Below are 12,213 nucleotides of genomic sequence, written 5' to 3' on the forward strand. Positions count from 1 at the left end.
AACTCAGATACACCCGACACAGCAAAGCGCCTAAGCTCTTTCCACAGTTATTAAACTGTTATCCCTAATTCCTCCGGAGACCCAACATGGCAGCAATGATTCCGAGGGCGCTTTCCTATTAAATCTGCATTTTGCACAGAGAGATAAAGCAGGCCAGTTCAACCCTGTTTACAGGGATGGTGGAAGAGCCCCTGCAGGCTGCTGGGGCTGCCAGCACTTTTCCTCTCTCTCGGAAAGCCTGGGCAGGATGGACCCTCACGGTTCATGGCCCAGACACATCTGCAAACTTTGTAGACTTTTCTAAAACACTTCCAGGGTGAGAGCTCAGAGTCACCTGGCAGTTTTGCTATGGGTATGATGAGAGCATCAAAAAGCTCAACCAACCATCGAGGGATAGAAGTTTCTAGACACATCTGTATAAAGCCAAAAATCACTCTGGAGGCAGACAGATTTGTGTGGTGTGAGATATAAGTGGGGTCTCCAAATTGTGTGTACATCTCCCAAGGGAGTATAAGATGATGCATTTGTGTATAGAAACAATACAGTACAATTATTTATTTTTGCCTTAAAAAGAAAAAAAATTAAGGTTTTCTAGTTTCTAACATACAGATTTCCTCTGGCACCATCATGAGCCCACTATGTAAGATGGGACATGTGTCATTTGACACATGGGTCCACAACAGGACGAGGTGTCCTCTCTCATCTACATTTTAAGCAGACTTTCATGTATCACAGTTTATATGAGGTCAGTAAAATTAACTTAATGACTACATGATTTATTTCAGCCCAAACCAACGCTTACAAAATAGACCAGTGGCCTAAAGGATTCTTGCAAAGACACTGGGACTGAAGATACTACCAATAATACTGATAATGTAGACTCATAGCAACAGTGGCCAAGCAGCTCTCATTGCTATTTGATCTCTCTGTCAGCCACACTATGAGGAAAAAACCCAAAAGAATAGGGCTAATGAGATCTGACAAAAGTTTGAAATATGAATGTACATCCACTGTTGTTGATGACAGCCCTCATGCAAAGTACCATGAAGTAAGAGCTCATGATGGTTGGAAACCTTCAGGATTAGAAGGACAGTTTATTGCTTAGCTCTAATTTATCTCAAGCTCTTGCAATTTCTATTTTGTGCATATCTTACAATATAAATAAAGATGCATATATTGGAATGCATGATAAGACATTTTTAACCAATGGGGTTAATCAATCAAAAATAATTTGGACTGAGACCACATAGATGGACCCTGAGGACACTGTACTAAGTGAAATAAGTCAGACAAAGAAAGACAAATACCATATGATCTCATTTAGATGTGGAATCTAAAAACAAAACAAAACCAAGTTCATAGGTACAAACAACAGATTGGTGGTTGCCAGAGGTGGGAGAGGGGTGGTGAAATGGGTGAAGGGGGTCAAAAGTTACAAAATTCCAGTTATAAAATAAATAAGTCTTGGAGATGTAAAGCACAGCATGATGACTACTGCTAATAATATTTTATTGTATATTTGAAAGTTGATAAGAGAGTCAATCTTAAAAGTTCTCATCACAATGGAAGTATTTTGTAACTATGTATAGTGATGGATGTTAACTAGATTTATTGTGGTGATCATTTTGCAGTACATACAAATATTGAATCATTATGTTGTACACCTGAAACTAATATGTTATATGTCAATTATACCTCTTCAATAAAAAAATTAAATTAAATTAAATCAAACAAAACAGTGGCAATTTTACTACCTTACATACTTCTTTAATATATAAACCCCGTAATTACAAAAAAAACAATAATTTGGAAAGTCTAGTTTAAGAAGAAAGTGAAGATGACAGCCAACATTTGTGTAGTCCAGAGAAAGCTGCCTATGAATTCACTGCTTTTTGAACTCCAAACCTTGCATATTTCCCACTCGCCATGCAATCTCCAACTAAGAAAATGAAATTAAACGAGAGTGGTTACTGGAATTTTTTCATTTATGAACTACGTAGGTGTTTGTTTCAATTGAATCCTGTCGTCCCAGATTCCCTAAAGACTGTTCAGACTTTCCAAGAGCAAGTACACGTTAGAGGCATCTTCTTCTGATGGTGGTAAGAACACCGCCTCCACCACAACCAGCTCACTGTGCTTCCTGAGAAAGGGTCCTCTTCTAAGAGGCTGATGTGTATTAACCCACTGCCTCCTCACGATAACCCTATGAGGCACTGTGGTGGACAGACTGTAAAGGTGACCCCACGATCCCCATCTTCTGTGTTCATACCTTTGTGTAATCACCCCACCCATACCTTTGAGTGAGTGGTGGGTGGGACCTGGGACTTGCTTTTACTCACTAGAATACAGCAGAGGGGACATGATAACATGTGTGTGATTATAGTGCCTGGCTTGCTGGAGCCTCTCCCCCACTGGCTGGTTTTGAGAAAGCAAATGGTCTTGGTCACCAGCCAACAAGAAAATGAGTCCCTTGGTCCTACGACCACAAGGTCGTACATTTTGCTAACACCTTCAGTGAGCTTGAGAGTGGATCCTCCCCCAGTCAAGTCTCAGATGAGACCTGAGCCCTGCCAGACCCTTTGACTTCAGTCTTGCTGAGGACCTGGCTGAGCTGTGCCTGGATTCCTGACCCAGGGAAACTGCAGACAATAAGTATGTGTTGTTTCAAGCCACTGTGCGTGTAGTAGCATTGCTCTTCAGCAATAGATAACTAACACAGTGCTGTGGATATCTGCATCCTTGCTCTACAGGGGGAAGGTTAAATAAACAGTCCGCATTCACGCAGCAAGTAAGAGGCAAGATGAAAAACCAGAAAGTCTGGGGTCTGGACAATCAGCCTGAAGCACCGCGCGTTACTGCCTCTGCTGACACTTTATAGCCCACCGGTCTCACTCCCTCTTCTGAGGGTGGGGACCCCTGTCCTGAAGCCACGGGCCCCGCTAGGGCACCAAACCCAATCCCTTGCAGCCCCGGTGCCAAGGCCGTGGCATGGCATTTGTGCCGGCACAAAGGAGAGAGCAGGGGCAATGGGCCATGACGTCCCTTCCACGGCCCTGGCATGTGGAAAGGAGCAAAGCTTGGTTGCACACCAAAGGCTCCGACTGTCTGCACTCTGAATAAACTCTGCCAGTGACTCAAGTTTCGCCACAAATAAAGGAGAAAAATAAGTCTGTGGGTGTCACAGAAAGAGTCTTGGCATGAAAGTCCACAGACTTAGGCTCTGACTGAGGCTCTGCCGACCGGGAGGCCACGGGAACTTGAGGAAGTCACTTGGGTCCTCTGGGCCTCTGCTAGTTCGTCTCTAAAAGGAGGGGTTTGGACTGGAGGAGGCTTAAAGTCTCCAAAAAATTACATAATTTTTAAGGTACTGTCTTGGTTTGAACTGATTCAGTGCCATCCTCTTCCCCTCCCCCGCCACAGAACTGAAAGGGCCTTCTTCGTGTCACTTACCTAATTTTCAAACCCAGGGAACACATTTTTAATGGAGAAAAAACTGAGGAAAACAAAAACAAAAAGGAAAAGAAATATCGTGGGGTCAGAGACACAAGGAAGGATGGACTTAATAGCCAGAAAGAAGAAGTTCTCACCCAAAGCTATGGAAACCCTGAGCCTCCAGCCTGGGCGTTTTCCACCCACCGTCTGCTCAGCGGCCAGGGCTCCCGCGCCCACCATTTCCTGGTAGATTGAGCCCCAGCCTGCGCGGCAGTCTCATTTTTCACTGAATGCTGCAGTGAATGCTAACCTGTAATCTCCTTTTGCATGCTTCGGTTCCAAATTCATAACCGGAGGAGAGAGCCCGCTGTCTGGGGCAGGCGAGCTCTGTTAGCTGCTCTGCGGGCCCAGCCAGGCAGTCCTGCAATCCCGTGGCTTTTTCCCTGCTTCACACTTTGTCAAAATGCATCACGAGTGACACAAAGAAATGGCCACTGGAAACTCCCCGTTTTCCAATCCTTTTACTTTCTAATTGTTCTTCTTCTTCGAGGCTTGGCCATCCTCAGAATAGGCCAGGGTCCCCGCCTGGGCTGCTTTCATTTGAGAGCGGGATGCACTGCATCACAGAGGCCCTTCCCACAGCTCTGAGCGCGGCGGTGCTGTCCTCATTGTCTCAGGCTCTGCTTTCCATGCCCTGGGCTGCCTGCGATGCTCTTTTCCCATTACTCCAAGCGGCCAGTCCGTTCCCACACTATGAAAACTTGATCGAACAAGGAAGATGTGGTAACAAAACGTAAAGCAGGCGTGCCAGTGAGACCCCTCCGCTGGCTTCCACGGCGCTTAGACTGCCGTGCGGGGACCAGGAGCCCAGCCTGCCTCTCCCTCGTCACCTCCAGCCATACTGGCCATCACATCCTTTCTCAAGAAAAGGGCCTTTGTGCACACTGTTCCCTCTGCCCTGAATGCTCTCTCCCTAGATCTCTCCATGGCTACCTCCTGTTTGTTGTTATCTGCAGAACAAGCCCAGCGGTGTCATCCCTGAAAGAGCGAACGCTGCCCTGGTCTTCACTGGCCGTGCACAAGGCCAGACTCCCGGCGCTGGCATCAGTGACTCCCCCTGAGCCACTCTGACCACTGGATCCCACTCTGCCCAGATGCAGGCCCGGCTGGACCTACCAGTGAACTGACGGCCCCAGGAGCAGCCTCAGTCCGTATGCCTCACCCTGGTACCGCAGCTCCGACATCACTGGTTCCCCAGCGCCTGCGTGGCCACCCGTTTGGCATCACACCTTTGCCAGCTGTATTCTCTCCCGGCCCACCTCCCCACTCCTCTGCTGGCACTTCCTGGCACGGCCTCCCCACTAGACTGAGTGCCCGCACATCCTCGTCTCACAGCCTGCTTCTCAAACCTACCCAGGTGAGTCTACACTCCTGGTCCTTCTCTTCCTGGTGGCATTTTCTAGTTTCCTCGCGGCTCTCGAGCTCTGAATACTTTTTCTGTATATTAATTGCTTACTGTTTAATATTCACTGGCTTCTATACAGAGAGAGAGAGAGAGAGATCCGTGAAGGGAGAGAGCTCTGCATCTGTCCACACTGAGCATAGTGGGTGCTCCATACACGTTTGCTGAGAAGTGAATCAATTCATTTACAGCTTACTGTGATTCTGAGCTGCTCCTTGTCTTTTAGTGGAGTTTTCCACTTAAGGCTCAAGGTATCCTACAAAGCCTTCCTACGTATCTGACACCCCCACTAAAGGAATTTCAAGCCACTGGAAAGTTCTTCCCAGTGCCTCACAGATCACACTCCAATCACCAAGGCACCCAGAGTCCACCAGCTCTGCAGGGAAGACCTGAACTTAAAGGGCAGTTAGACAGACACTGTGATAAAAACTGAATGGGTCCTTGAATTCTTGGGACAGTGTAAGTATTGGAACTCTGGACTCTTGCCTCAAACTTAGCTTGCTTATTTCTGGCAGATGAAAAAGCATGTTTGTCCCAAGTGGCCATCCTTTGCCCTGCAGGGTTTTCTCTGTGGTTAAGTGGGTCTTGCCTGGCCCATCCATCTAAGTTCCCTGGATCCAGGGCACCAGACGTTATCTCTTGTTTGTTCATCACTGTATCTCCAGTGTTTACTGTAGTTACTATACACAGTGGACACTCAATAAATACACAATGGCTGAATGAATGAGTGAATAGATGCACGAATTTCACTCTTCCCAGAGGGAGAACCACTAAAACCCACTGAAAGAACACACTAACAGAGTAGAATCTCAGGAGCCCCCGATGAAGCAACAGTGACAATGACTAGCCCACCAAGAGAAATCACAGTGTCAAAGGATAGAGGACACATGGCATTTAAGGAGGAACATGGGATCTCCCATGACTTCTGCACAGGCAACCATGGGTTAGCCTTAAACAGATGGGCCTTGTTTCCAGAGCTGGATTTTCTGCCAAAGAGGTCTAAAGCACTTTTCTGATCACGTGGGGCACATCCAGGCTCCTGTCTTAAAATGCGAAGTGACGAAGGGGTGGTGAGCACTGGGAGGTGTCTTGGAAGAGGTGCTTGGCCCAGAGAGAGGAGGCTGCAGAAACTGCCCCAAGAGCTGAATGAGATAATGTACGAGAAGGAGTTTTGTAGAGCATGAATCTCTTTACCCACACTGTGTGTTTGGGTGATGATGATAAAGATGGCTACTAAGTGTCTTCAGTGGATAATTAGCCCCAGACTTTGTCCCATTGGAAAGAAAGAGGAAAATCTGTGTGGTCCTGCTGGACCTTGATCACGGGTCCCTCTTAGAATATCCCTCAGGTAAAATCTGCATAGGTCGCACATGAAAAGATGCTCAACATCCCTAGTCATTAAAGAAATGCAAATGAAAACCACCATGAGATGCCACGTCACCCCCATCAAGATGGCTATGATCAAAGAAAACAGAAAACAGCAAGTGTTGGAGAGGGTGTGGAGACACCGGAACGCTGTGCACTGCTGGTGGGCGTGTAAAGTGGTGCAGCCGCTGTGGAAAACAGTACGGAGGCTCCTCAAAAAATTAAAACTAGAATTTCATGTGATCCAACAATTCTACTTCTGGATAGATACTCAAAAGAAATGAAAACAAGGACTCAAACAGGCATTTGCACTCCCATGTTCATTGCAGCATTACTCACAATAAGCAAGATGTGGAAACAACCTAAATGTCCACCAACAAACTAATGGATAAAGAAGATGTGGTCTATACACTCGGTGGACTATTACTCAGCCTTAAAAAGGAAGGAAATTCTGACATGTGCTACAACGTGAACCGTGAAGACACTGTGCTAAGTGAAATCACCAGTCACAAAAGGACAAATACTATATGACTGCACTTATATGAGGTCCCTAGATTTGTCAAATTCACAGAGACAGAAAGTAGGATGGGGGTTGCCAGGGGCTGGGGGAGGGGGATGGGGAGTTATTGTTTTCTTTTTTAATTGGAGTATAGTTGCTTTACAACTGTAAGTATAGTTTCTGCTGTACAGTAAAGTGAATCAGCTACACGTATACATATATCCCCTCTTTCTTGGATTTCCTTCCCGTTTAGGTCTCCACAGAGCATTGAGTAGAGCTCCCTGTGCTATACGGTAGGTTCTCATTAGTTATCTATTTTATACATAGTATCAATAGTGTATATGTGTCAATCCCAATCTCCCAATTCATCCCAACCCCCACTTTCCCCCTTGGTATCCATACGTTTGTTCTCTATGTGTCACTATTTCTTCTGGGGAGTTACTGTTTAATGGGTATAAAGTCTCAGTTTGGGATGATGAAAAGGTTCTGGAGACGGATGGTGGTGATGGTAGAACAACAGTGTGAACATACTTAATGTCACTGAACTGTACGCTTAAAAACGGCTAAAAGAGTAAATTTTAGGTTACATATGTTTTACCACAATTAAAAAAACAAAGAACTCAGGAGAGCTGAGGATTCATCCCAACCTTCTGGCTTTTGGGGAAGAGAAGAGAGCAGTGCTCCTGAAGGGCCCCAAGCCCCCTGACTGGCTCTGCCCAGAGCGGGTGTGACTGCTGTGCCACGCCGGCCAGCCCGGCCGGCCCGCTCAGACGCCAGGCACGATGACACTCTCAGCAAGCCGTCAGCCGGTTTGCCTGAATGAACCCTCCTGACAGACTGTTTGCTGCTGTTCAGACAAAGCTAATTCTGCCAGAAATAATGAGAGTGGCCTGATGTGGAAGTGCTGGATCATGAACCACCAAAGTCAGAGTTCCCTTCAGTCCACAGCCAAAAACACCACCCCCTGGATTAAAAGGAAGGAACCGCTGATGAAAGCAACAGAACGGATGAGTCCCAGAAGCAATCTGCTGCATGAAAGAAGTCAGGGCACGGATGTGGTGATCCCATTCAAACGAAGCTCTGGAATGGGTAAAACGAATCCCTGGTGAAAAGACTGCAACAGTATTCACCAGGAGTGAGGGGATGGAGCACGGGGGCGTGGCTAGCTGACAAGGGCTACCAGGAAACCTTCAGAGATAATGGAAATGTCTTACATCTTGACAAGGGTTTGAGCGGCACGACTGTATTTTTAAAACGCATAAACTATGCGCTAGATCTATTCATTTCATTGTACGTAAATCTGATCTCACACAGAGATAGGACTCTAGTTAATGCTTGATACGCATTTGGAAGTACTGATGTCTGCAACTTACTTTGACATGAATTTAAAAGTAAGATGAACTAATATATATGGAGAGACAGTGATGAAACAAAAGGAGAAAAACACTGGCAATTGTAGAATCTAGGTGTCACGTGTATGGGTATTTATAATTCTTTCCATTTTTATCTAGAGTTTAAAACTTTTATATAAAATGCTAAGGGGAATAAAATTATGCTTTAAAAAATTATTTTAAACCACTTGATTCTTAGCACATTGTAGGACCAAAGGAAACATCAGAACTGCATGCCCATCTGATAGCACCTAAAATAGTGATTCTTAAACCGCTCCCCCCCAAAATTTTCAGGGACCTCCTCTCCTTCAGGAAAAAATACCTCTTCTTTAATATGGTTTATATTTGGGGATTCTACATAAGATTTTTATTTGAAAAAAGTGTTTCCACTATTTTAAAATGTGGATGCCTCTCAAAACTGTGTTATCAGCATTTGGGACTGGCCAGTCATGGCTGGGCAAGGCTGTCCCTCACGTTGATGTACTCGGGCATCCTTGGTCTTCAGACACTAAAAGTCAGTGGCACCCCTGCCCCATCACTGTAGCAATTTTTAATGCCCCCATTCATCTTTTCCCCTGCTCCCACTGACTTGCTCGTATCCCTTTAGAGTTAGCACTACATCTAAGAAACCCAGGTCAACAGGTCTGCCCTTAAGTGGAGAAAGCTGTCCTACAATAGCATCTTGCCTGCAATTCTTCTTGAGTGTTAAAAATGCTAAAGGAACCCTGAGAGGCTGGTTTCTACCATCCAAGTACAGTTCTCCTTAAGAAAAACCATCATTCTCCCACCTTTCCACACTGAGACCTTCTGGCCTCCTGGTAAACAAATGGCTTTCAGATACTTTCACATCTTGACTCCAGGAGAAAAATGACTGCCTCTATCACGCCAACATTTGTACATCTGGTCTACCCACAATTCTACTGGCGGTTGACAATGAATAAACTGGCATTCTGGTACCCAAAAATAAAATCAAAAAAAGACCACCATGCTTAAAATCCATGATGAAACGCAAGCAGGGGGGCAAATATTAGGGCACATCATCGGTTTATACTTCTGTCTCACCCTCTATGGGGGCAGTGGCCTCAGAAGAGGACAGTGGTCAAGTGGCACCCCCTTTTCCCCAGACAAACCGCTTTCCTGTTGGTTTCGTGTAAGAACGTGCAAATGGAAAATGAGTGGAAAGCAAGCTGGAACAGATGTCTAATATCATTAAAGCTGGCTCCGAAAGAATCCAGATCTCAGTTTGGTATATTAATGCTCTATTTATCTTTAAGCACAGATGGATATTTTTATTAGTATTACTTTGTTTATCTGGTTTCGAGAAAGGTTAGTCCAGGGGGCAGATGCCTGTGTTATGAGAGCACATTCCTGCCGAGAGTCAGAAGAGAGGGGTAGCCTTTTCAGGGGAACTTTAATTAGAAAAGCCAAAGTTATAAATGTTGGCAGCTCTCGCCTGATCTAATGAGGCCAGTTGCAACAACAAACAGAAAGACAAATAGGACACTGGCAAGCCTGTGTCTCCCCACCTCTCCTCCTCACCAACCCAAGAGAAAAACAACATACCACCACCTCATTCCCAGATGTAAAACAGACAGAGTCCAAGTTCTCACAAAACAGATGCTTCACAAGCAGCTGGTTATCATTGAGGATGACCAAGAGCAATAGGCCTGTTACTGACATCCCAGTTATGAATGCATGGACCTTCTAGAAGCTTCTGGGTGAAGCAATTTCTATTATGGATTTTATGGCTTTTCTTATACGACAGCCTGGGACCCTGGGGGAGGAATGCCCCGTGTCCCGCCACAATTATTACCTCTAAGTTTGTTTTTCACTGGAGCTGATTTCTCATTAGTCTCTCTTTTTAGAGGACTTACATGGGATCATGGATCCACTTGCCCAGGAAATTTCTCACTAGGTTGGATTAGGAGAGTTTATTTGCCTGATGGTTCTCCCAGGAATCATGACAATGCATTTGTTTTCCTCACTCATCGCATAATTTTTTACTACTCACCTTTTTGTTGACTCCTTTTTGCTACTGTTCTCTCTGTACATCTACTTAGCACGTCTGTAAGGAAAAGAGAAAAGCTTTTAGAATCCAAAGGTCTGGGTTTGAGGGTCACCTCTGCCTTGTACCCTGTGAGCAAGGACACTCCACTTACCAATGTGTGTCATAATTTCCCTGCCTCGAAAATGGGAATCATTGTCTTTATCCCACCCAACTTACAAACGCTGAAGGTGTGAATTCATCATGTTCCATCCAAAAAAACGCTCCGTCTCTTGGACAGCATGCTGTTCTCTCTTCCTAAATGCTCATGTACGGCTCTCCTTGGACTCCTCTCCTCCCTCACCTCAACACCCGCCTGCTCTATCTCCCAACCCCATCATCTTCTCGATTGAAAAGAGAGAAGATGCTTCAATCTCTGTACCCGTACCTGATGCTATTGCAGAAGACTCCCCACTGGTCTACCCACCCCAGTCTCTCCTATTCATCTGACGCGCACTGACCCGGGTGAACCTGCCTGACCCAGAGTCACACCCTGCTGCTCCTCGACGGCTTTTGATGGCTCCATCTGGTGTATTATCTCAGTTGGGTACATTTTGCCACATACGAAATAAGATACAGACGACTCAGCCGCTGGCCAGGGCTCTCCTGTACGTAGTCTCACTCCCCCTGCCCACCATAACTTCCCCAAACATTCCCTCCAGCAGTGTAGGTGTTGGCCCATCTGAAGCCTTGCCATCCCCTTGTGTTGCTGGGAATATCCACCCTGCGCTCCTTCTTCCTGGGATTCCTTTCTAGTCACCTCCTCCAGGTGTTCGCGTCTCAAGGCAAACCTCCATGAAGGCGTTCCTGCTTCGACTCTGCAGGAAGTAGCTGTCCTCTCTGCTCCGTTATCTGTGCCTCTCTCACCCACTTAGCTTTCCCTCCCCTACCGCTTGCTTATTTACTGCATGTCTATTCACGTAATAAAGTCCTCGAGGGCGAGTCCTGTGTCTGAATTGCTTCCCAGCCCCACCGCGCCCCTTTGAATCAAGATGTGCCACCAGGAGCCTGAGCCTGTGCCCGCGCTGGGAAGCCAGGCAGGTCTGGGCACGTCCAGCCTGCCGGTGCCAAGGTGCACAAAGACCCGAGGAGCCCTCCGGGAAGGAGCCCGTCCTGAGAGGGAAGGCGAGCAGAGCAGCGCTGCCCCTCACAAAGCCTCAGTCATGACGCTGGGGCTTGGGTGTCGAGACGAGCATAATGTTGGCCTTTCAGCTCTGCCTCCCCGCCCCAGAGCTGTTTACTAAAAGAATCTAGAAGGTGCTGGAACACAAACAGCACAATTTTAAAATCCCTGGGAAAACACTGGTTGTGGAGATGAAGCATTCCCCAGACTCTGAAAGGCTCCAGAGGAAAGACACGGGGCTGATGCTCTGGTGCCTTACGGATGCAGCTCAGCAAAATCCCACGGGAGCAGAGAGAATAAAGAAAAAAACCAATGCAGATGTTACACGAGACCTAACCGTTTATTAGTGAACACATGTGAGATACCTCTAGAGACCGCCCCCCCCCCATGCCCCGGGAAGTAATTTGTGGGGAGCAGGGAACTGCAGAGGCTGGAGATCCTGCAACAGCAGGTGGGGATGGGAGCACAGATAACACTGCAGGAATGAGGAGATAAGAGAACCAGCCGTGTATACAAAAGAACTTTTCCAAGTACATACAACTCCCAGGTTTGGGTCTCTGTGATTAATTGGTTCTGCGGGTTTCTCTTGGTTATATAAACACAGTCTCACAATCTTGAGTCTTGTCACTCTAGGATTAACCTGTCTCCTGGGACCTCCATCCTTTCTTACGTTAAATTTTCTATTTTTTAAAAAATCCCTCCCCCCAACCCCCATGTATTACATCTATTTGCATCATCCCTCTAAGGCTGCTACAAATAAATCTATTGAGCCGTGGGCACCTGCATCACAACTCCTAAGAACCTTTTGTCTGTCACTGCACACATACTGCAAACACCAGGTATGAGCAAAGGAAAAACCTGTGATGCACGTCCCTGGTGTTTGGGAACTGGTGGAAG

At 46.4% G+C, this 12,213-nt stretch overlaps 1 long non-coding RNA gene across 1 annotated transcript in view; it reads right to left on the bottom strand.

The window, feature by feature from the left end:
* Positions 1-12,213, bottom strand: part of LOC118887540 — a 149,513-nt gene that overhangs the window by 85,018 nt on the left and 52,282 nt on the right. The window contains exon 3 of the long non-coding RNA XR_005018024.1: positions 10,161-10,214. This is a non-coding gene — a long non-coding RNA (uncharacterized LOC118887540). The remainder of the gene's footprint in view (positions 1-10,160; positions 10,215-12,213) is intronic.

Source organism: Balaenoptera musculus, chromosome 20 (assembly GCF_009873245.2).
Source record: "Balaenoptera musculus isolate JJ_BM4_2016_0621 chromosome 20, mBalMus1.pri.v3, whole genome shotgun sequence".
Classification (NCBI taxonomy): Eukaryota; Metazoa; Chordata; class Mammalia; order Artiodactyla; family Balaenopteridae; genus Balaenoptera; species Balaenoptera musculus.